The sequence below is a fragment of the Bactrocera neohumeralis genome, chromosome 6 (assembly GCF_024586455.1).
Source record: "Bactrocera neohumeralis isolate Rockhampton chromosome 6, APGP_CSIRO_Bneo_wtdbg2-racon-allhic-juicebox.fasta_v2, whole genome shotgun sequence".
NCBI classification, from domain to species: Eukaryota; Metazoa; Arthropoda; class Insecta; order Diptera; family Tephritidae; genus Bactrocera; species Bactrocera neohumeralis.
This window is the reverse complement of record NC_065923.1, coordinates 27,622,780-27,648,003: the sequence shown is the minus strand read 5'-3', so window position 1 is coordinate 27,648,003 and position 25,224 is coordinate 27,622,780. Positions and strand designations below refer to the sequence as shown.

At 34.1% G+C, this 25,224-nt stretch overlaps 1 protein-coding gene and 1 long non-coding RNA gene across 4 annotated transcripts in view; one reads left to right on the top strand and one right to left on the bottom strand.

Moving 5' to 3' along the window:
• The window catches only part of LOC126762659 (bumetanide-sensitive sodium-(potassium)-chloride cotransporter), a 38,465-nt gene extending 22,449 nt beyond the window's left edge, over nt 1–16,016 (bottom strand). For 2 of the 3 annotated variants that reach the window (XM_050479562.1, XM_050479564.1), the window contains exon 1: nt 15,809–16,016. The gene's annotated coding sequence lies outside the window, so the exon portion shown is untranslated. Of the gene's footprint in view, nt 1–1,122; nt 1,234–15,808 lie in introns of those variants that run through there. The other variant, XM_050479563.1, reaches the window with a different exon arrangement.
• A 7,039-nt stretch (nt 16,017–23,055) lies between these two features.
• LOC126762669 (uncharacterized) lies at nt 23,056–23,664 on the top strand. Its single transcript, XR_007667497.1, has 2 exons — nt 23,056–23,267; nt 23,327–23,664. It is a non-coding gene; the product is annotated as an uncharacterized LOC126762669 (long non-coding RNA).
• Nucleotides 23,665–25,224: the final 1,560 nt, after the last annotated feature.

Sequence of the window (25,224 nt, the reverse complement as noted above, 5' to 3'; positions counted from 1 at the left end):
CCACGGCGAATATCGCATTCAATGGAACGATGAGCTGTATGAGATATACGACGCCATTGACATAGTTTAGCGAATTAAAAGACAGCGGCTACGCTGGCTAGGTCATGTTGTCCGAATGGATGAAAACACTCCAGCTCTGAAAGTATTCGACGCAGTACCCACCGGGGGAAACAGGGGAAGACCTCCACTCCGTTGGAAGGACCAGGTGGAAAGGGACATAGCTTCGCTTGGAATATCCTATTGGCGCCACGTAGCGAAAAGAAGAAACGACTGGCGCGCTGTTGTTAACTCGGCTATAATCGCATAAGCGGTTTCCACAACAGTAAAGAAGAAGACGGAATATAATTCAATAATGGGTTGCTTAGTTTACAACCCTGTATCAGGATTTCCAGGCGCTTTGGCATTCAGCGCTTTTTCAGTATGGTTAGCTAAAGAGGTCGCGCTAAAAGTCGGTCATAATGAATATTTGATACAAATTAGAAGCGATTTTTATATATCCAATATAATGAAGTATAGGCACTTATCAGAGCCGATAGTAAACTGGACAGATGTGAATTTTTAACTTTTTTCCAGTGTTCAAGTTAAATCTTCATTCAAGAACTCTCCGCAGTTCCCAAAAACCACAAAACTTCAAAACTTTTCGAAGCTTCATCTGAAATTCATTTAGATATACTCTGATGGAGCCCACGATAATCGCAGGTAGTATTAGAAATTATCGAAAATTTTGTCAGACTATTACAAGATTCAGAAGTTCGTTGTCCGGTAATTACCATATTCGTCCATAGTGTTAGCTTGGTATAGCTTGCTATAGTATATACATATGTACATACATATATACTATTTTATTTTTTTAACCATCACAAAGCTATCTGTGAGTAAAGCTTTTACAAATCAACAATGTAAATTTGAAAATCGTTTCCGATAGTTTTGCCTAAAATTGGTAGCCCATTAAACCCAATACGGCCACTCGTGTGTGATTTGGCGCGTAAAAGTTACCCAGTAGGAATATAGAAGGCTTGAAACTTCGGAGTTATTTTCAAATTCAAAGAAAGAGATAGATTCTCTCTCACGAGCAATGGTTTGAGTAAATAGTCATAAGAAATAAGTTATATTTTTGATTACCTGTAGACTTTAAACAGCAAATTAACTAACGGAAAAATGTCGTGTCTCCAAAGAACTGCAGCCACCTTAACTTAGCACAACACCACTTCAACTCACTGTGTACTCAAGTCCACTAATATGACATTTGAATAAACTAATTGCAAGTAATTTTACAAGCCATAAGGAAATATCATGTTGCTTGCGCTCTTAACTTTTTCACTCTGTCCATTAAACCGTTTATTATGGCTATATATTTACGAGTATTATTTACCTATTATATTACACACACACACACACTCATATATGAAAGTATGGTATATGTGTGAAACCCTTCGTTTTAATTTACGCGCTGACATGTGGCATGCGTCAGCCGACGCTATGAAGAAAGCTATACGCTTGTCACGCGGACTTTGCCGGCATTTGAGACATTCCGTCATCATTCATCATACCAATAATTTTTGCTAGCAACTTAAGCTTTTAACTGCTTAGCGACCATAGTGGAGGCATTAACCCATTTTATAGTAGATAACTGTAATATCCACGATCAATTGTCGCGCGGATATCAAATATGATATATATATACATATCTATATGTATACATATATCTACAACTGTGTGTACGCATCTTATGCGAAATGTGCCAAGAGCATGCATTCAGTGTAAGTATGACCACTCACGTGCAATACGCCATTAAGGATATACTATACTTATATATCTATATATTATATACTAGACATATGGAAAATTTGAACATAAGGCAGCTAAGACAAATTGAGTGTGATAATTTTAGAATAGATTACTCAAGTTTAGAAACTCGGCGCCTTTACCTTAACAATATACTTATATACAGTAATACATAGAGACAGTTATGCATAATTACTACGTTCTCGTAGCAGTCAGAAAACGTCAGTTTTTACTGGAAAATTATCTAGTATTTCAATTGTTGAGTGCAAAAGTCACAAACGACTATTTAAATTTACTTTAACTGCTGGCAAAAAAGTAAAGGATTCGAGATAAACAAATATTTTCAAGAAGAGTATACCACCTTATTCGATCTACATATGTATATCTTCCTCTTATTCTCTATTGTTGTAGACATTTCAACCGAGACTGTTTTCTTCTTTTCATTGTGGGTGTTTTTTACGTGGCCTGTCCTAAACGCAGTGCACAACCCTGGGAAGCGATGTTTTGCCTTCTCACTTTAGCTCGCCTTCAAACGGATGCTTTTTGGCTATGCAGAAGATACTTGGTCTAAGACCGAAAGTCGTGAACTGTTTGAGCCATATGTAAAAGAATCGTTTCTGGCCACTCCCAAGTGAATGGCGCTCAGAGAACTTTGCTCACTTGCGTGAGCTTCTACACATGACTGCATCCTCTCGACTATTCGGTCTCTAACTCACCATACATAATAAATAAGTACTTATAATTGGATTTAACGCTTTTTAGCACATTGCATCAACCGTAGCCTCCTAATTAAGACTACTAGAAGTCAACAAGCAGAAGTCAATAGATAACATTTATTTTTTGCTAAAAGCACGGACTACTATGGGTTGCCCCGATGTAAGAGGTTTACGTTTTATATCGTCTATCTTTTTTGAGTCTTTTAAACGAATTTTATTATCACCTGTACCAAGTCTGATAGTTCAGATCTCCAGTAGTAGCTTATAACATAGGCATCTGAGTGTGTTCCTTGGCAAGAAAGTAAGGACGAGTTCGTAGATGGGTGTAATCGCACCAATACCACGCCCACAAAACCCCATTAACCAAAAACTTATAAAATGCCATAACAAAGCAGTAAAATCCTCCAAGCATGAACTGGGGACTACTTAAAACAATATTTGAATAAATCAAAGGTCTGAAGCAATTAAGCTAATAATGCATTTGATTTTCACACTTAATTAATTGAATTAACACGATTAACAAATGACTGCGATCCACGGGTTGCATGGGAACTTTTACATCACTTGAATGCCTATTAAAATCCACTTTGATCAATTAGTTAATTGAAATCGGTTAAACATTAAGGTGTATTGAGACTAATTGGGCGTTAATTTATTTGATGGCCCAATCATGAATCTGATGGGTATGTTATAAGGATTGTCTAACCGATGAACATAAAATTAGCAATTAATTTGAAAAGGGGATTCCGCATTTACGTGAATCACGAGACGATATGTATAAAAGAAACTTCATCCGCATATGATGCTCAACAATATACATACATCTTGGACTTTCTACCTAGAAGAATAATAAGGACGTCCCCATTCCTTAGCTATCAATACAAATAAAATTCTGGAGCAACATACGAATGAGGAGGTGCTTTTAGCTTTGTTGAACTAATGTTCTCTAAACTATCTATTGATTACAAGATATGTTGCCTCTCGTCAACTTCATTTTCGCTATTTAATAGTGAGTATGTGTGAATTATGTGAGATATACGACGACATTGACATAGTTCAGCGAATTAAAAGACAGCGGCTACGCTGGCTAGGTCATGTTGTCCGGATGGATGAAAACACTCCAGCTCTGAAAGTATTCGACGCAGTACCCGCCGGGGGAACAGAGGAAGAGGAAGACCTCCACTCGGTTGGAAGGACCAAATGGAGAAGGACCTGGCTTCGCTTGGAATATCCAATTGGCGCCACGTAGCGAAAAAAAGAAACGACTGGCGCGCTGTTGTTAACTCGGCTATAATCGCGTAAGCGGTGTCTACGCCAATCAAGAAGAAGAAGATGTGTGAATTTACATATACATACATACATACATATGTCGATAACTCGAAGGTACGACGCAAATGTCTTGATCATAAAATTACGCATTGATTATAATAGTTGTATGTATGCATGCACATATAATACTAATGAAAATTAAATAATTAATTTAATTAATAAGATAAATATACTGATCTTTTCATTATTACTGACGATCGTCCATATAAAAAAAGCAAATACGTACTGTATGTTTGTATGCATATATAAGGGTGTCCGTTATTTTTACAATGGATAAAAATATCGAACAAAAAATGTTTCTAAAATTGTATATTTCTAACCAAATTCCTAGTGCGGATTCATTGCGAATATTGGAGAAGGCTTACACAAGCCTACGAGTGGGACTAAGCCTTCATGCCTCTTTCTGGGCGACCTTCGATCTCTTCAACTGATGAAAATATTAAAAAAGTGATAGATATGATGATCGTTAGGCAAGGTTAGAGAGATTGCAAGAGAGTTCCTCATCTCTCGCGAGATCGTTCGAACAATTTTGGTGGGTATTTTGGGTATAAAATGCGTTCTTGCTCGACTCGTCCTGATAAAGCTGAACTTTTTCAAAAAGAGTACCGTAAACAGGTCTCTATGGACATGCTTGATCGTGCGAATTCGGATACCACATTCATGGAGAGCATTAAAACTGCCGATGAGACCTAGGTTTATGAGTTTGACATGCAAAAAAATCCATAATCATCGGAATAGAACTCGCCTTTTTTGTAGAGCGAACAATTTTTTATTAGAATATAATATTTTCCAAGTTATGGGTTTTTTTTTGGAGTCAAAAAATGTAGTGTAAAAATCAAAATATTCTAAGTTAAATATAAGGGGAAAGTAGAATGATTTAGGTACGGTCTAAATAAGAGTTTACATTAGATTCATTAATTTTCTAGCGCAAAAACAAAAAAACAAAAAAAAAAAAATAAATAAACTTTGAAAATAACGGACGCCCTAGTATGTATGTATGTACGTACTTAATGCATAATGATGTAAAAAGTCGGCTGTAACTATCCAAGAAGACTGCCACATATATATAATGTATACATACAACCATCGGTAGTTCGATGGCATTCAAAAATATGCTGATAAATATTTATCAGTTAGGAAATAATTAAAAATTGTGCGTACTAAATTGGTATTTGAAAGGTAGCGTCTTCTTTATTGAATAAATACATATACATAAGTATGTAAGTATGTTTGTATATGAGTTTATGTTTGCCAGTATCTAACTTGACATTGGAGATAGCGTCCGAAAAGGCAATAACACTTTGGTATCTAGAAACTTACATACTCACATTTTCATATGCATACATATACATATTTATCTTGTATAGGTATATTGTATATAGACATATTTATCTTCAAAGATACTTTGTAAGCATTTTGCTGTTAATGGAGGAGTCTTACCATGCTTATGAACTTGACCAAGGTACAAGGCTAGTTGGTCACAAAAGTGAGGTTTTTAGTGACCATAAATGAATTGAAATGCAACTCTGCAACTGTCAAACAGTAACACTGAAACTAAACATAGGTTTAGCATAGGAACTCTGAATCGTCATTTGAGTGTTAAGACATACATAGGTTAATAAGCTTCTAGTCAACCTAATGAGATCACTCGGTTAGAAATTATGCATAAAGATCTTATAATAACATTCAACAAAATGTCATAAACATAGGCACACATAACAACAAAAGCCTATTTATGAGCTTCAACTCAAGAGTGTTTGAAATAAAGAAAAAGTTAGGTGAATCCAGCTTTACTCCAATAAAATTATATTCCTTTCCGAAGAACCGAAAAGGTATCTCGAGACTATAACGTTTCTACAGATCTGAGTTGCTATATTAAATAGTGTGTGGAAACCAAATTATTTTTAGATCATCGAGACATCGAACGACCCCCGTAACATAATTTTGATAAACTGATAATATTTCACTAAGGGGAATCACATCTAAGTAAATGCATTTGTGCATTTTAAAGCTTCGCTCCTGCCATATTTCACAATACGATCGTAATTCAACTGTTTTTATAAACTTCTTCAATATTTTGTAATAATAATAGTGTAATAAATTTAAACGGATAAATTGTGATAGGTTTATGATGAACATTCTGTGACGCAATGTGAATTTTACGATCGTCTCATATGTCTCCCACATAGTTTCACTAATTATTATTATTATTACTGCATATTAAATTTATAATTATAATTAGTTTGGCGCCTATATATTAGCTGTGGTTTACACTACTTTCGAATTGATGGAATCTTATGAACAGCACATTTGTGTGAGAAATGCTATCGATGGTTTTACAAATCTTGCTTTGACGATAGTCTAAGTATTTTAATATTTGTGGTATATCGTAACAATTTTCTTCTTATTCTATATTCTTCTTCTTATTGGCGTAGACATCCCTTACCAGCACGCCAGTCGTTCTTCCTTTTCGCTGTTTGGCGCCAATTGGAGATTCCAAGTGAGTACATGAGCAAGCCACCGTAGGTGCAGGCGTCCATGCCTACGCACCATATAGCAGGACGAGAATAATGAGTGACTTATAGAGTTTGGTCTTTGTTCGTCGAGAGAGGACTTTACTTCTCAATTGCCTACTCAGTCCGAAGTAGCACCTGTTGGCAAGAGTTATTCAGCGTTGGATTTTGAGGCTGACATAGTGGTTACTGTTAATACTGGTTCCAAGATAGACGAAATTATCTTCGACTTCGAAGTTACGACTCCGTGGGAGCCAAGTCCCGAGTGCGACGAATGTTTGTTGATTGCAGGAGATATTTCGTCTTGCCTTCGTTCGCTGCCAGACCCTTTTGCTTCGCTTCCGTAACCATTCTGCAAAAAGCAGAACTAACAGCGCGGTTATTGAGGCCAATCGTATCAATATCATGGGCGTACGCACAGTCTTACAGAAGATGGTACCTTCTCTATTTAGTTCTGCAGCTCCAATTATTTTCTTCAAGAGTAGATTGAAGAAATCGCACTGTAATTTTGCATCCAACCTTTTCACACTAACAAGCTGCTCATTTGGCGGAACATCCAATATCGGACCACTATAGCATACATCTCCCATATAAACAGATCGATCAAGGTTTCTGTAAATAATTTTTGTATATGGGAAGAGTATAGTATTAAAGCTTCGGTGCAGCCGAAGTGAACGTTTTTTCTTTATTCCTTTCTAAAAAATACCCTTCGTATTGCATTAGCAATGGTACTTTCTATAATTAGCAAAAGTAGTTCCTGGAAACTTTTGTGTTTTGTTTCGTATTTAAAGTAGACTCGTGATGAATTAAGCTGACTCTTCTTGCTTCGCTTCTTTATTGTTCATCGCAGACCAGACCGCTTCACACTGAGCCTCTCCTGAGAATCATCTCATTATTAATGTAGTGATTAGTCAATCTGTGACACACAAAAGTTATCTGATTTAAAAATTCTTAGAAAACATCAGCAGCCGAATATCCAAAAATTTGTTTCATATTATACAAGATGTTTAATAATTATACACAATAGGTCTTAGCGCATTATTTTTTCCATACTCATGTGTCTGTATGTATGTATGACCCCCATAAGGTTTACATTATCAAACTTTTTGACTGCGACACAAGCCAACACACAGAAACAACAACAGCACTAATAAAAGGCGAACTCTTCTAGTGACCCATTGCGCTCGAGCAACTAAACTTAAGTACGTAAGTATGTGCTTAAGTATGTTATGTATGTGTGTGTGTATAAAGATTAGCTGGTACTTAAGAAAATATGAGTGTGTATGTATGTGCTGGTGTTCCGTTGATGAGCACGACAGGAAGACTCTACACCCAAGTATATTATACATAGATAGAAATGCATATAAATATACATGTGTTTGTATATATACTCATAAGTAGATTCATTCAAGAGTCTGCAGACTATCATTTTGCACCTTGCACGAGCGCAGTTTAAGATCAAGCGCTGAGAGAGCACGGTTTATTTTAAGCTTGACGGCAATACTCGTGCTACCGTTATTAAATAGTTGTTGCTTGGGCATATGCGTGGGCGGATTTCGTATTTTTTCTTTCATTTCCGACAAAGTTTTCGTTTGAGAAACATATACATACATACATATGTAGGTGCATACATAAGTTAAATGTCTGTATATATGTGAGTACAAGAGTGTCCGTATATGTAAATATTAATCGTAAATGCATATGTGTGCATGCACACACACATACATGTAGCGTTGTCTGCACTTAAGCCAATGCCAATGTCATAGGTGATTTTCATTTTGATATTCGAAGGAAACGCGCCCGGCTTTGTTTATTTTGATTTATGTATATTTTTATGTACTCATATTTACGTGTACGTACATTAGAGGGGCTCGATTTTTTTTTCTATCACGTATTTGTCTTCGAATAATCGCTCATATGGGAGATATGTAATGTATATAGTTACTCGGTCTGGCCGATTCCGACAAATGATCAATGGAATGTCAAAATGCATCTAGGTATGTATTAAATTTCATTCGAATATCTCAAAAACTGCCGACAAATTTTTTATAATCCGTAAAAGATAAACCTCGCCCTAAAAACCGCTGACTCGAAACCAGTTTTAGACCCATATTCTCCTAGGCAAAGTTATTTAGAATGATCCCTAGAACATTTCCGCAACCTCGATTTCATAGAAAAAAAACCGACCCACTCTAATGTGCATATGTGCCGAGGAAGTCTTAGATTAATATTGATCATAGTCAATATTGTAACAGCTTATTTAAATATTAGAATTGACTAAAAATATATTATCACCTAACAAAGCACTAGAGAGGAGTCATATTTCATTATAATTTAATCGTTTTCGTATACCCGGAACAGGGTTTATGAAGTGTAAGTGTAAGCACCCAGAAGGAGACCTTATAAAGTATACAAATATGGTAAATGATCGTCGTGAGAATCTGTACCGGTTTAGTCATATCCGTCTGTCTATCTATATAAATGAAAATTAGTTCCTTAGTTTTAGAGACATCGATCTGAAATTTCGCAGACGTTATTTACTCCAAGAAGCTGGTCATTTGCCAAATCCGCTGAAATCGGACCATTATAGTATATAGCTGCCATACAAACTGGCCGATTGTCCTTATGGAGCACTTTACATATTATTTGAAAATATACCTTTACGAAATTTGGCATAAATTACTTATTATATAACCTTAACTCGACAAGAAGCATGTTAATCTTTGGCCGGTTACGTTTTCAGATTTAGTTATGCCTATTATTGCCATAAATAGCAAATGATACAGATATTTCGGATATACTACTATACATATAGTACAACAATCTCTTCGGTCAGTTAGGATAACATTAGAACTTCAATAAGGAGTTACATGGATTTACGGGTATCAAAAAAAAATTTTTTTATTGTTTCATTAAGTTCTACAACACCTCTAGAATACTGTCCTAAATTTTCCAGTTGATCCGAGTAATAGTTTCGGAGATACAGACTTGATAACTTGTGCGATCGAGGCTAGCTAGGCTAAGTGCGCCGTCTTTAAACGCGTTTTTTCCGAAACTGTGTTTTTGAAGTCGATTGGCAAGATTCCTCGAGATCTACTCAACCGAGAGTCATGAAATTTTACACAGGTCTTATACTTGTAATTCTTAAAGACTTGGAGAAACGATTTTTTTTCGATTGCAACTATTTGAAAAAAATTTGTGAAATTTTACTGAAATTATTAATGGTCGAGTTTAAAATATTTTTTCCAAAAATTTCAGAATTTCTTTGTTAATAATAAAAAATTCGAATGAAATATTTTTTATAAGAAAAAAAATTGCTGAAAAAAGGCGTTTTTTTACCCGAGGAAGCCCATGTAATCCCTTAAACAAGTCTTTTAGCTTCAAATTGTGTAGAATTTATCTCCGCACAACAAGGAAACTGTTTTGACATCCAGGAGACATCAGCCGCAAATGAAATGAGTCTACAGTTGAATTAGCAAAGAATTCAGCTCTGAAAGAAACTTTTTTTTGCCACATGGTCATCATCGTTTCGAACTCTGGAAAAGAGCAAAGTAAGAGTTATAAGGTTGTTAAACCTATACAAAGGTTCTAGCAGGGCAAACATATTATCTCAAACCCCTACCCTAACTATAACTGTAGTTTATCGAACAGACCTGTGTTCTGCAATAATTTGTCGGCTTTATCTCAAAGATGTAAAGGTAACAAAGTCATTTTGCTTATCTTTTGTACCTGATGCAGTCGCTACTGAAGGACTTGGTTAGAGCTGTGCAGCTCTGTGTAGTCAGTCAATGAGTTACGATTAACATTAAAGTGTTCATTCTGAGAGAATTTCTACCATGAGAATGCTTCTTATAAAATCCTGTAGCCGTAAAATAAATACTTATCCCCATCTATTCGCCAAGATACCTTCTTATCATAGCTATCTATGACATATTATATAAATATGTACCAAGCTAAGACCATGCATCGTTACTAAATGTTTTTTTCACCTAATACACATAATTTTCTCACGAAGAAATTAGTATACCTCACATTTTGCAGATTTTCGAACCATCGCCTCACCTACTTAATTAGGTTAATATAAGATATTACAATATCTTTTTATTAATAAAAAAAAACGTGTATACACAGAAATGTATCCAATAACCGCACGTTGTTAGTCCATAGGGCGCATAATAATATTAAATAGAAAAATTTCACAGAAGAAAGTTGTTTGTGGCGTGGCACGTGAATGACTTTGAAATTCCATTTTTTGGAAGCATTTTCGTGAAAAACACGTTCATATGTAAATATATACATAGTAAACACACTTGTGCTCATCATGCTTCTGCCGGCACATGCTCTTAAAGCATACTTACACAAGAGAACATCGAAATGGTGCAATACATAAAGAAATTGTGTACAAACTCAATCAAATTACAATTTCATTTTGTATTGAATAAATGATATGAAACCCGTAACCATTTTCATACCCCCAAGAATGGATTAAGTAGAGAGATTAGTCTTTGACTTAAATTCTTCCAAAAGCAAATCTATGTTTTAGTACTTTTACAACGCTTTCTGTATTTTTACCTTAACTAATGAATACTAAAAGGGGTACTCTAATCTAGAGACCGGAATATCGAGCGTTTTCTGGCAATTGATAAATAGCAGTTAATAATTTTACTGTACATTATTCTACCGTTTGTTTAATCAATTTTCAAGAGCACAAAAAATAAATTTCCAAAAAAATCAAGAAATATTAGAGTATAGTTTTGAATTTACCTTTGTATAAGTGACCTTTAAATTACCTTTATTTGACCTTTTATTGACTTTTTAGATTCGAGTTAATGGCTTAAATATATTTATTAATAATGTATATCAAGGGGAATAGTCTAGATATTGTATCTTATACACATATCGTCGCTTAAATAGCAAAACCACGTATCATCAAAAAATTCGAAATTCGAGTTTTTTTATTGCTTATGATTCCTACATCATATTGCACATATGTATGTATTATAAACTTTTAACCTTCCGCTGACCAATATATCCAATTATAACCAATTTATAACCAAAACACATATTTTGTTTCCATAGGAGTGATTTCTATTATATCGTTTTTCCTTCACTTGTAAACTTATGAAAAGTGATGTTATGTTATTTTGCATATTAGGTGACGATATACATATGTATATTTTGTTAATTAAAGTCTCCTTGTAAAGACAAAATGTCAAAAAACAAAGTGAGAGAATATCACATTCGAATAAGAGCTTAAGAAGTTTGATTTGGAATACTGACAAAAACCTCACGGTCGTTGCAGTATCATTTTTTATATCAAAAGTTATCATTTTTAAAACAGCAAACAAATTTTACCACTTTACTGTATACATTTCTATGACAGCTTGTGTATGTACACAAATAGATTGTTAGTGCTGAAGAAATGCCTGTTTTTTGTTACCAAAACGATTAAAAAAATAAAGAATACAAAAAGAGTATGTTAAAAAACACGGAGAATACTATGCATAAAAAAGAAAATGTTTTTACTGTGCGTGCATATTGGCGGGATTCACGATCTATGCTAACATGTACTAACATTTATAAATTCATTGGCGGCTTAATTTAAGAAAAAACGTTAATTTCGTACATTTCTGATAGCATAAAAGGGTATAAAAATATTTTTATCTTGATTTTGAACGATTGGTTTGTATGGCAGCTATATATTATAGTGGTCTGATCTCAACAATTTGTTTGAAGATTGTAGCAGTGCCTTAGACCATAATCTGTCATAAAATTTCGTGAAGATATCTTGTCAAATAAAAGGGTTTTCCATACAAGCCCTTAAAACAGACGTATGCAAAATTTCGAAACGATATCTCAGACACTGAGGGACTAGTTTGTATATATACAGACAGATAAACGAACAAAGCTAAATCGATTCAGTTCATCATGCCGATCATATTTTATAAAGTCACCGACATTGCCTTTTGGGGTTTAGCTAGGCGCTGATATTTATTTTTACTTTTTTTCTTTTGATTTATTTGAATATATTACGATAAGGCGTCACAGTTCCTTCAATTATAAAAAAATCCACAAGCAGCCACATTCTGTTCATGTTTGTAAATCTCTAAATTTACGACAACTTGTGAATTTACCAAACCTAATACAAATACATTCTTTACACATGTATTTGTAACGAAACTTTAAATTCCCACGTAGCTATTTGCTAAAAAAATTATTCTTTTTTAGTTGAAAACGTGCGCAAATTAAAAATAGCGAAAAATAAAAATAAATATCAACGAACAAATAAATAAAAGTTGTTTGCAAAAAAATTCGGCACTATAATAAGCACTATAGGTATAAATAGGCGGAGTGGTTTTAATATTTTAAATATCTTATGAGATTAAAATAGTTTCTTTGTAACCACAATTAATAAATTTAACAAATTAAGTATATATTTTTTAATTTAATTGATTTAATTTTTTACATTTAATTTAATTTAATATTTAGAACAATTTAAATTTAATTTTTGAAGAATTTTTTTTTTAATTTTTCATATTATCATGTGATGAATTTAGTTTCTTTGAATCACCTAACTTAATAAATTAAAGAAATATATATATATATATGTTTTTTAATTTCATTTACTATTCAGAATTTTTGAAATTTAATTTTTAAATAAAATTGTTTTTATTTTAAACAATGTATTATTTTGAGGTAATCAACTTTATACTTTCGGCGATAAAAGTAATATTATGTTCTAATTCTAAAATTATGTGTATATATATTTTTAATGAATGTGATATTAAAAACCGCTGTCAATCGTCATAATTAATTTTTATACATAATTAAAAAAAAAAGTTTCAAAATTTTCTATTTATGTATTTTTGTTAATTTTCGCTTTAAAAATATTCTTATATCTTGAATAGGATACATTAAGTTGCCACGAAGTTTGTAACACACAAAAGAATAATAAGAAAATACATACATACATATGTATGTTCATATTTAGTATGTAAATGATCAGCGTGACGGGCTAAGTAACCATGTCCGCCTAACTAGTCCCTCGGTTTTTGAGATATCGATCTGAAATTTTGCACACGAACCTTTTTTCCCAAGTAGCTGCACATTTGTCGATATCGGACCAGCTGCAATTTATGAACGATCGGAGTCAAATCTTGATGGATTTTTATCCCTGAACAGGATATAAAGTTTGTCACGAAGTTTTCAAAATCGTCGGAGACCCTATAAAGTATATATATAATAATCAGTATGTCGAGCTGAGTCGATTTAGCCATGTCCGTCTGTCTGTCCGTCTGTCTGTATATATACGAACTAGTCCCTCGGTTTTTAAGATATCTTTTTGAAATTTTTTGTAAATGCTCATTTGTCTTCGGACCACTATAACATATAGCTTAATATACAAAAACGATCGGAATCAAATTGTATGGAAAACTTTTTTGACAAGATATATTCAAAAAATTGGGTATATGATATTTTCTAAAGCAACAATGTAATCTCCGAAGAAATTGATCAGATCGGTTAACTATATCATATAGCTTCCATACAAACTGAACACATAGTACATATGAACAGAAATGCACCTGTGAAGGATATTTAGCTTCGGTGCAACCGAAGTTAACGTTTTTTTCTTGTTTTTAATTGACGAGATGTCTTCACGAAATTTGTCTAATCTCCGAAAAACTTGTTCAGATCGGACCCATACTGGATATAGCTGCCATTCAAACTAAACGTTAAAAGCAAGGTCGTAAATAGGATTTTATTTTTAACTTATTATTCTAATTTCGGTGTATCAGAAATTAACGATTTTTCTCGTTTTCTTTTTACTGAAACTCTATTTTTTAAATATTTTTTCTTTTAGTCTTAAATGCAAAATTTCTGATAATTATGATTTATTTATAATTATTAAATTTTAAATCAAATTTAATTCAAATTTCTTAATTGTTTCACTTTATTTTATAAAAATTTTGATTCTTCCTGTTTTCATAAATAAAAAAAATAGTTTTTTTTTTTAATTTATTAAGTCTTCAGATGTTTGAATTTGATTTTATTTTCATTTTATTTAAATTTATTAAATTTTTATATAAACTATTTTTATAAATTTTATTTTGATTTATTTTCACAGTAATATATTTAAAAAATTTGTACTTTGCAATTTAATTTTTGTTAGAGACTATTTTTTGTTTGTTTTTTTTTTAGTTATGGAAACAAATTTTCTCAAAAATGTAAATTATAAATATTTTGAATTAAAACTTTGTATTTATTTTTTGTTGTTGTTGATATTGTTAATAATTGTTACAATTGCTAGTGTTTATTCTTTGTTTAATTTTTTATTTTAAAATATAATAGTAAAGTTTTGCAAGAGTTTGTTATAAAACCATGGAAATAATTAATTAAAGTTTTTTGTAGAGATTAATTGTGCTTCACTTTTAAAATTTTAATTATTTTAATAAGTAAAAAAAATCTAAATATTTTCTTATATTATATAAAATAAATATAAATTTCAGAACAAAAATTTTATATATAAATATTTTATTATATATATATTTATTTTTTATTTAAAATAATTAGAATATTTTTTAATATTTAAATTCAAATTATAATCACACAATTAAAATACTTTAATTTTTGTTCCGAAATTTATTTACAATTTGTGAATTAAATAAAATATTTTAATTTTTGTATATACATATGTACATATTTTTTTAACAAAAAAAATATATATTTAAATTAAATTTTTTATAAAAAAATATATACAATTTTGATAAAATTTCATTATTTTTTCATTCATGAAAATTGCTGCATTAGGCACTGTTAGACGGCATATCCTGCAGAAATTATTTTCTATTTGCACTCATTCATAGATATATTTTTAATATATGTATATATTTACATTTTTTTCTTAATTATTATTATTTTTTTAATAATTTCCTAAGCAAATTAATCAGTATTACACATAAAACGTATACTTATCAATCCTTCTTTCACAAACACTTTATCAATTTAAACGGCGCAGAAGGATAAGCAATCTTTGCCCACAGAAATATCAAAACTTTCCACTGTAGTAAAGAGTGACATTTTAAACACACACACATAGGCACCACCATGCACTCATATCCGCATATTAACTCACGCACACGCCAGCAAAAGCGGATGCCAGCCAGGACACGCGCACACACAACACAAGCAAAACCACAACAACAACAAAAAACTTTTGCAAGCGATTACGACAATAAAACGTGATATCAAGCCCATAAAACACTGTCGGATCGCGTGAATATTTGTTTATATTATTTAGTTGGCTTTCGCATTAGAAAAAAGCAAAAAAGCAAGAATAATATAATATCTCTTGTGTAACTTTGGTTTGTAACTGAAGCTTGGCGAGAGAACAGCTGCACAATCATGTATATAAATATATATTTTTTATTTTGCATAACAATTATTTTTATATTATCCAATATTTACATTTTTTGGCGCTCGAAAATATTTTTTATTTATTAACTTTTACTTTAAACTTTAACAGTTTGACTTCTTCATTTTCGTCTTATAAATTTCCACAAATTTCTATGTTGTTTTTGTGTTTGTTTACTACGCTCAAAATGAAATGTTTGAATTTTCGAATTTTTCCGCACCAGAAGACTACACTCATTAAGAGCCACTCGAAGACTGGAAAAGACAACGGCTCCGAGACCATAAAATACTGTAACTATTCGACGAGTTCCCGCCGCTCGTTTGCTAGAAGCAATTACTCGCTTCACACATAGATACTTTTTAGGCACACACACACGCGCACACACACTCACTCATGCATACATACACACATACGCAGTGGCATATGACATGCCGAGTTACCGCTTTATCGTAAAGAACATTGGCAGCGCCGAGACGCGATCAGTGCAACATGAAGTGTAAGCAGACTAGCTCATTGAGAATTTAAGTGACAGCGACAAAGCTGTGAAGCTCCAAAGCTACGAAGCTACCTTTGCATGCTAAGCAGTACGTGTACTTGGGCGGCACATACAGACACACGCATAAATATATGCACAGCCACAGCTATTTACATACATACATACATATCTGTCTGTCGTATAGCTCAAAAAAGCGGCGTATTTGAGCGCACTACCTATTTAGCAGATACATACATATGTACATCCACTCATATACTCGCCGTAAGATCGTGTTCAGAGTGTGTCGCTGCACGATTTCATGGGGTGGGTACTACAACAACAACAACACACATCAGTCACAGCACTATTCTTGCATTTTTCACTCATACACTTGTAAAGTGTTGCCAAGGCTGACTGGCCATCACTACCTACATTAGGGTGGTACTTTAGTTGTTTTGTGAAGTGGAAAATATATGTTTACATCTCGATATTTATTTGTACACCACGGTGTTTAATATTCCTATATGTTAAAAAAGCGTTAAGTACGGTTGGACCGCAGCTATAATACCTTTCACAGGTCGTTCCCATGACAGTCGGGTCTGACCGGAACGCATCCAGGTTTTTATCTGGCTAAGGACTGTCAACTTGGCATCATGCCTCGAAATTAATTTAGTTATGTTTTCTACCGCTACAACAACGCTAACAACAACAACATTTCACAAGCGCATTTCTTATAGCAACTATATGCATATCTAAATCTGAAAACGTAACCTGTCAAAGGCTTGCTTCCTATGGCAAACATACAAGTATGTGCTATATTTGATGAATATCTTTATCTTGATTTCGTTCAATCGGTTTGAATGATAGCTGGACCTGAAGCTGGTGGTCCGATCTGAACAATTTGATCAGAGATTATAGCAAATCAACAGCTTCGTATGGGGAATAGGCCATGCGTAAAACTATAGATTACTATAAAAAACTGAGAGATTAGTTTGTGAGTTCGTCACGCTGATTATTTACTTATATATTTTCGATCATATACGAAGATCTACTGCTTTTTTTTATTCTTATCTCAGTTCTTCGTCGCCCATTTTTCGCATGGACTCTATTTAAACTACGAAAGATTCTCGATTTAAACTGAAGCTCAAACTATGGGGTGATCCATTTCGAGGTCCTACTTTTTTAAAGAAATAACACAGAAACTTCAAATCTAATGGAAAATTTTTATTATCATCCGAAAGAACATTCTTTGGTAATTTACTTTTTGAAGATTATCGTATTTATTTTGGTCTCGGCGACGTCTCAGTTGGTTCATCTGTTGAGTCCAATTTTTGATGACTCGGTCGAACATTTCGACTGGTAACTGGCGAGGGACACGCGTGATGTTCTGCTCCAATGCCTGAATTGAAGCGGGATTATCCGCATAGACTTTAGACTTTACTTATCCCCACAGGAAAAAGTCTAACAGTGCGATATCACACGATCTTGATGGCCAATCGAGCGGCCCAAAATGTGAAATTAGCTGGTCACCGAAGTGTTCTCTCAATAAATCCATTGATTGATGTGATATGTGGAAAGTGGCGCCGTCTTGTTGAAACTAAATGTCACCGAGATCACGAGCTTCAATTTCAGGCATCAAATAGTCGGTTATCATGGCGCGATAACGGTCGTCATTGATGGTTACGTTCTCACCGGTATCATTTTTGAAGAAATATGAGTCGATGATTCCACTGGCCCACAAACCACATCAGACCCTGGTTTTTCCTAGATGAAATGGCAGCTCTTGAATCTCTTTAGGTTGCTCTTTGTCCGAAATGCGACAGTTTTGCTTGTTTACATATCTATTGAGATAGAAATGAGCCTCATCGCTGAACAAAATTTAGTCGAAAACGTCGGATCTTCTTGGAACTTTTCAGCAGCGCATAGAGGGAAGCGATGTCGCATCGGAAGGGCTTTAGTTCTTGCACAAGCTGTATTTTGTACGCTTTCAATTTAAGATCTTGACGTAAAATGCGCCAAGTCGTTCCATATGTCAGTCCGAGTTGTTGCGAACGGCGCCGAATCGACTCTCCACGGTATTCGTGTACACTCTCAGCTACGGCTGCTATATTTTCTTTCTGTGTGCTGGACGTGGTATATTCGACTGATTATTATCCAATAATGAAGATGGGTGAGGGTGTTGCGAATAAATAGTACGCCCAGTATGTTACATAAGTTGAGCGACGCGCTCGAAACACTTTCTTTACAGAACGTAAATTTTCGAAATAAAGTTGAACGAAATGTAAACGTTGTTTAGGCGTAAGTCTTTCCATGATGAAATGTCACACAGTACTGAACTGAAAAATAACATAACATTTTGACACGATTCATGCGTAATCTGTCAAAAAAGCCTATTGAAAAATGTACCTCTACTTGGATCACCCGTTATATGGACTTTAAAGACTATAATCGTACACCCAGACGGGCGTTTCCACCGAAAACCCCCTTAAGAAAAGTTTGTATCTTTTTCGTTTTATTTATAAATTCCCGATACTTTCTTGACAGGGTGAATACCCCTTTGCTACACAGTTTAGAAGAGTAGCTCCTCCTCTCTCTTTCAGCAAGTATTAATTTTTCGGTCACAAAGGCATGTATACGTCTTAAGGGTGTTATTTAAAGAAACTGAAAGCCTAGATCGGTTTCTGATTTGATCCTACAAAGGAATATATTTTCTATCTTAGAACAATAAGTCTTTAAGAACAACGAAGCTTCCCTGCGGTCACTGATGGTAACAATTGTATTGAACGGCAATTACTGCTTTATTTTGAAAGAGATGAAGGCAATGAAAATCATTTGAATACTTATTGAATATATGTACATATGCACGTGCACATTTTTTCCAGTTAAACCAAAGTTAAATGCTTGAAATTTGAGATTTTTGAATCTGGAAATAATAAGCATATCTGCAGCTAACAGCTTGGTATCTTAAAGTGGGTACAAAAAGTACAGTAGACCAAGTTTAATGAAGAAAGAATAAGAATGTCATCTCCAGCATTAATATATTAATACATAACTATCAGCCAGTAATTTTGGATATGAACCCAAACTAACCTCAAAAATATTATGTTTTTTTAGCTTGCTGAAACTTTATTAACGACTTTAGGAATTACATACATATGTATGTACATACGAAAGCTTTTTGCTCAGAGTGTACTTAATGTGATCCATTCAAAATTGTGCGAGCAATATGTACTGGTTTGTGTCTGTGTATTGGTTTACTCGTCCACATATTTAAAAGCATTTGAAGTTGCTTTGAAAACAAAAGCCCAGCTTAATATGCAAAGGTGTATCTTCCAATTACTGCATTGTTTTACAGTTTAAGGTCACTGACATGTCGCCGCACGAAGACTAGGAGGAAATGCAATCATCATTATGTGTGCTCCATACTCTAAACAGATATTTAGGTTGAAGTTTTCTTGGTTTAATATTTTTTAGCTGCTCGTGAATGAGTTCTTAAGTTCGTTACGATTAAATCTGCTTCGAAATGTCACCATATTTTTGGTTATTTGAATTTCGAAAACTTGGAACTTGGAAGAACGCCATTGCTTGGGCATTTTGATCGAAGAACACATTGCGACTTATGTATGTATGTATATAAAATAGTTATGTTTTTGAAATTTGACTGAAAGAAAAATTAACGAAAATTCTACCTAAAAGGAAAATATACGATTTAGAACGAAGTTTCATCGAAATCACAGGACATTCATCTTCAAAGAGTTCACTAAAGCAATATATTTGCTGTACGTTGAGTTAACTCTCGAATAATCAAAATTGCTTCCTATAAATAATTAAACAACAAACAATCGATGGTTTTAGATTCAGATGTTCATCTCCCAAAATAAAATATAAGAGACCAAAATAACAAGTTTCGAAATATTTCCATATTAACCATCAGATTTACTTTTTATACTCTCGCAACAAAGTTGCTAAGGAGAGTATTATACATAGTTTTGTTCACATTACGGTTGTTTGTAAGTCCTAAAACTAAAAGAGTCAGATATAGGGTTATATTTCAGGGTGACGAGTAGAGTTGAAATCCGGATGTCTGTCTGTCCGTCCGTCCGTCTGTCCGTCCGTCCGTCCGTGCAAGCTGTAACTTGAGTAAAAATTGAGATATCATGATGAAAGTTGGTACACGTATTTCTTGGCTCCATAAGAAGGTTAAGTTCGAAGATGGGCAAAATCGGCCCACTGTCACGCCCGAAAACCTTTAAAGTGTCATAACTAAGCCATAAATAAAGATATTAAAGTGAAAAGTGGGCGTGGCCCCGCCCCCTACTAAGTTTTTTGTACATATCTCGGAAACTACCATAGCTATGTCAACCAAACTCTATGGAGTCGTTTCCTTCAGGCATTCCCATATACAGTTTAAAAATGGAAGAAATTGGATAATAACCACGCCCACCTCCCACACAAAGGTTATGTTGAAAATCACTAAAAGTGCGTTAACCGACAAACAAAAAACGTCAGAAACACTAAATTTTACGGGAGAAATGGCAGAAGGAAGCTGCACCCAGGCTTTTTTTAAAAATTGAAAATGGGCGTGGCCTCGCCCACTTATGGACCAAAAACCATATCTCAGGAACTGCTAGACCGATTTCAATAAAATTCGGTATATAATATTTTCTTAACACCCTGATGACATGTACGAAATATGGGTGAAATCGGTTAAGAACCACGCCTTTTTCCAATATAACGCTATTTTGAATTCCATCTGATGCCTTCTTTGTATAATACGAGTATAAACATTAGGAACCAATGATGATAGCGGAATAAGACTTTACACAAATACGGTATTTGAAAAATATGTAAATGGCGGATAATGAAATCTCGATTATCACTTTATCATGCGAGAGTATAAAATGTTCGGTGACACCCGAACTTAGCCCTACCTTACTTGTTATTTAGTTAACATAGTCATAACTTGGAATAAAATATTCAGCTGATAAATTCAGTTGGCTAGATCGAGCTGAATACAAAGTATCTGCCAAAATCTATTAACCATAACATTCAGTGATATGCATGTATATCACCTGATCAATATTGGCACGGGCTGACAATAAAAAACTTGTCACGTATTATAATAAAAATTCTTATCATCGTCTTCAAAATTGGCTACTGATTTTCGGTTTTCGTTCATTTTCGAAGCACCGTTTGCTACATTGTTGGACAGTTGCCAAGCATCTCGTTTGCGACCACTACTCGACATCGTTTCTGTAAAAGATTCAAGCCTTTTGGTACAAGTTTACCATTGACACACTTCTTATTCACAGAATTTCAAAAAAGCTTGTTGTTCAATTTTGTTCCATGGTAAAAATCGCCAGATAAACCTTTCGAGGCGTAAATAAATACCTGTTAAACACACACTAAATGAAATATGGAGGTCAAACGTCACTCGAACATAAAACAAGGTTCTACTAATATAGGAAAAAAAGCTCTTTATCGATTCGATTTGCACGATCCAGTTAAATGAACCAGTCCGAGTCAATTTTGATCAGACGATATGTGCCTACATATGTTAAGTAATTATACGTTAATCTATTTTCTGCTTGACGTAGTGTAGTGAATCAAATCAAGTTCCCCGAAATTGAATATATTATTGCTTTACTATAATAGTGAAATTTTCTGAAGAACCCTTTAGTATACAATTATTTGTCAATTAAGTTGTCTTGGAAAAATGTTGTTCGCATAATAGGACGAGATCACTCATAATCCAGTTTTCTATATGACTTTTCACACTATTGAGCTCAATTTCTGACTAAAAGACTAATAGTAAAACTGCTGGCTAAAATACATTGTGACAAAAAAGCACCCGGAAATTGCAAATTAAATTCCCCGGGTAAATGATATTTCCAAAAACTTTATTTTGCTAAGTTGGCAGGACTATCATTAATTAGTATGCCAAATATGAGCGCGATCTGTCAACCAGCAGCTGTTTAAGTCGGTACACCTCAGTAAAGCGTTGCAATTTTTAGAATGGATAAAAACATCGAAAAAAGAATTTGTCTCAAATTTTGTATTTCTAACCAAATTTCGTTTGCGGAATCATTGCGAGTGTAGAAAAAGGCTTATGGTGATTCAGTGTTCTCAAAAACACAAGTCTACGATTGGTATATAGTCTTCAAAGACTTTCGAGAGATCGTTAAAGACATGCCTCGTTCTGGACGATCTTCGACTTCTAAAACTGAAGAAAATATTAAAAATGTGAAAGATATGGTGCTTAAAAATCGTCAGGTAAGTGTCAGGGAGATGGCAAGCGCGCTCGACATCTCTCGCGCGTCCGTTCGAATGATTTTGGTGAATATTTTGGGAATGAAACGCATTCTGGTTCGAGTCGTCCCGATAAAGCTGATTTTTTTTGCAAAAAGAGTATCGTAAGCAGATCTCTTCGGACATGCTTGATCATACGAATTCTGATCCCACATTAATGGAGAGCATTATAACTGCCGATGAGACATGGGTTTATGAGTTTGACATGCAAACAAGTCAAAATGATCAGAATGGAGGGAAGAAAATGAGCCCAAAACCAAAAAACCACGCCAAAGCCGTTCAAAAATCAAGGTGATGCTCATTATTTTTTTCGATATTTGTGGTTTGGTGCATCATGAATTTGTTCCGAAGTGACAGACGGTTAATAAGGAATTCTATTTGGCCGTATGGAGACATTTGCGTGAGAACATCCGTCAAAACGGTTGGAATTGTGGAAGAACAATTCATGGAATTTTTATTTTTTGTCCCTCAAACTGAAATTGCCGCTCATCGGAACCAGTTTTCAGTTGATCGAAGAGATAAAAGAAAACTCGCTGAAGAAGCTAAAGGCCATCCCAAAAAGTGCTTATGAAAAGTGTTACGAGGACTGGAAAAATCATTTCCAGAAGTACATTTCATCTTTTGGGGATTACATTGAAGTCGACAAAATAAATATTGTTGAATAAATACATATTTTGCATTTAATTTACAATTTCCCAGTACTCTTTTGACACAATGTATATGAGAAGGTAGTGACACGAAATACTTTCAGTACTTATACCAAATTCTAACGGTATTATGATTCCAGCGCTAAAAATAGTATGGCTTTTTGTCTGTTGATAAAGCAACACTCGTGTTGTGTAAATCTGTACTTTACAAAAGGTAACTAAGTGCATATCATCTTCAATTCACCGAAACGCACACAAAGAGTGCATTAGTTTTACATTTACATTTGAAAAGGCCGGAAAAGCGAAGTTGGTTTTTAGGTGTTAAGTCATTAAATGATAGCGAACCAAACAAGCTTGGAATTTATAATGAATGTGAATCACACAAAAGTATTAATTGTAGAAATAGATATAGTAAATAACTATCTGTATATATACTCAGATACATATTTACATTACATAGTAGCACTTAACATTTCAATGGAAATCGTTTCATTTGGCTTACTTTACCACGGTGAGTATTGTTAGCTTACAATTATTTACTAGAAGTACAAGAACTAGTTGTCTATCTTCGGATAAGCTTTATAAGGTTAATGCGAGCTTATACTGCTTTAGTATACCTATGCAAAAACATACACAAATACCTAAACATATACTATGCACATGTATCTATGCAAACACAGTGTGTGGAAATATCATTGGGTGGATTGTTGGCTCAAATATCTGCTGAGTCCGAATTTCGAAATTATAGAAAACACAATATTCGAAAAAAAAATTATTAAAATTATTGATATTGGATTGTTGACTCAAATATTTACAGAGATGAAATTCCGAAATTATAGAAAATAAAATATTCGAAAAAAGCAAATCTTTAAATTAATATTACATTAACCACCATATTTCCTAACGGGTACTTAACGCACGTGCATTTTTTGACTCACTAAAATTGAGAATAACACACGAAGCTTTGTAATTTGAGTAACATGCATTTGTTTTCTCCTACGATCAAACATTATTTTTTGTGTGAGAGAATATGTGCACCGACTCATTCTTGTATATTAGCATATACGTATAACATTTTTATAAACCATGTGGTTGCTTATACTAAACGAAATAAATAAGCAAGGGCACTAGTTTCATTTCGAACAGTAGTAGAATAACAGAACAATTTCTGAATGTCTATTAATTTAAAGTGAACCATAAGCAACCTCCAGTCGTTCTTCCTTTCCGCAGATTACGCCAATTAGAGATTCCAAGTGTAGCCAGGCCCTTCTGCACCTGGTCTTTTCAACGCAGTGGAGGTCTTCCTCTTCCTCTGCTTTCCCCAGCGAGTACTGCGTCGAATACTTTCAGAGCTTCCAGCGTAGCCGCTGTCTCTTAATTCGTTGAACTATGTCAATGTCGTCGTATATCTTACACATCTCATCGTTCCATCGACTGCGGTATTCGCTGTTGGCAATGCGCAACGGACCATAAATCTTCCGTAGAACCTTTCGCACGAAAAAGCGTAAGGTCCACTCATCAGATGTCGTCATCGTCTTTGCCTTTGGAAAATGAGTGACTTATAGAGTTTGGCCTTTGTTCGTCGAGAGCGGAACTCAATTGCCTACTCAGTCCGAAGGAGCATTTGTTGGCAGATATTTAGTCTTGCCCTCATTCACTACCAGACCCATTTGCTTCGCTTCCTTATCCAGTCCGTAGGAAGCAGAACTAAGGCTCGGATGTTGAGTTCAATGTTACTTCTTCATGGTCGGGCAATGGAACATCTGCTCCATCGTCATGGATATCCATGTTACAGACAGTAGAAACAGACGGTATAAGCAGTGGTGAGTTTTCATTTACAATGTGCTCTCATAAAATAGGTCGAGTCAGCTGACACGGTATATGGTTTTGCGTCATTGACTCATCGCAGCATTAGTCGGACATACGATCAATTAATATAACTCCATCGCTTTATAATTAGAAGACCTATATCAATTTGGTAAACTTATAGCCAACATAATTGACCTTTTGGAGATAGATAACGTATCTGCATCAAATT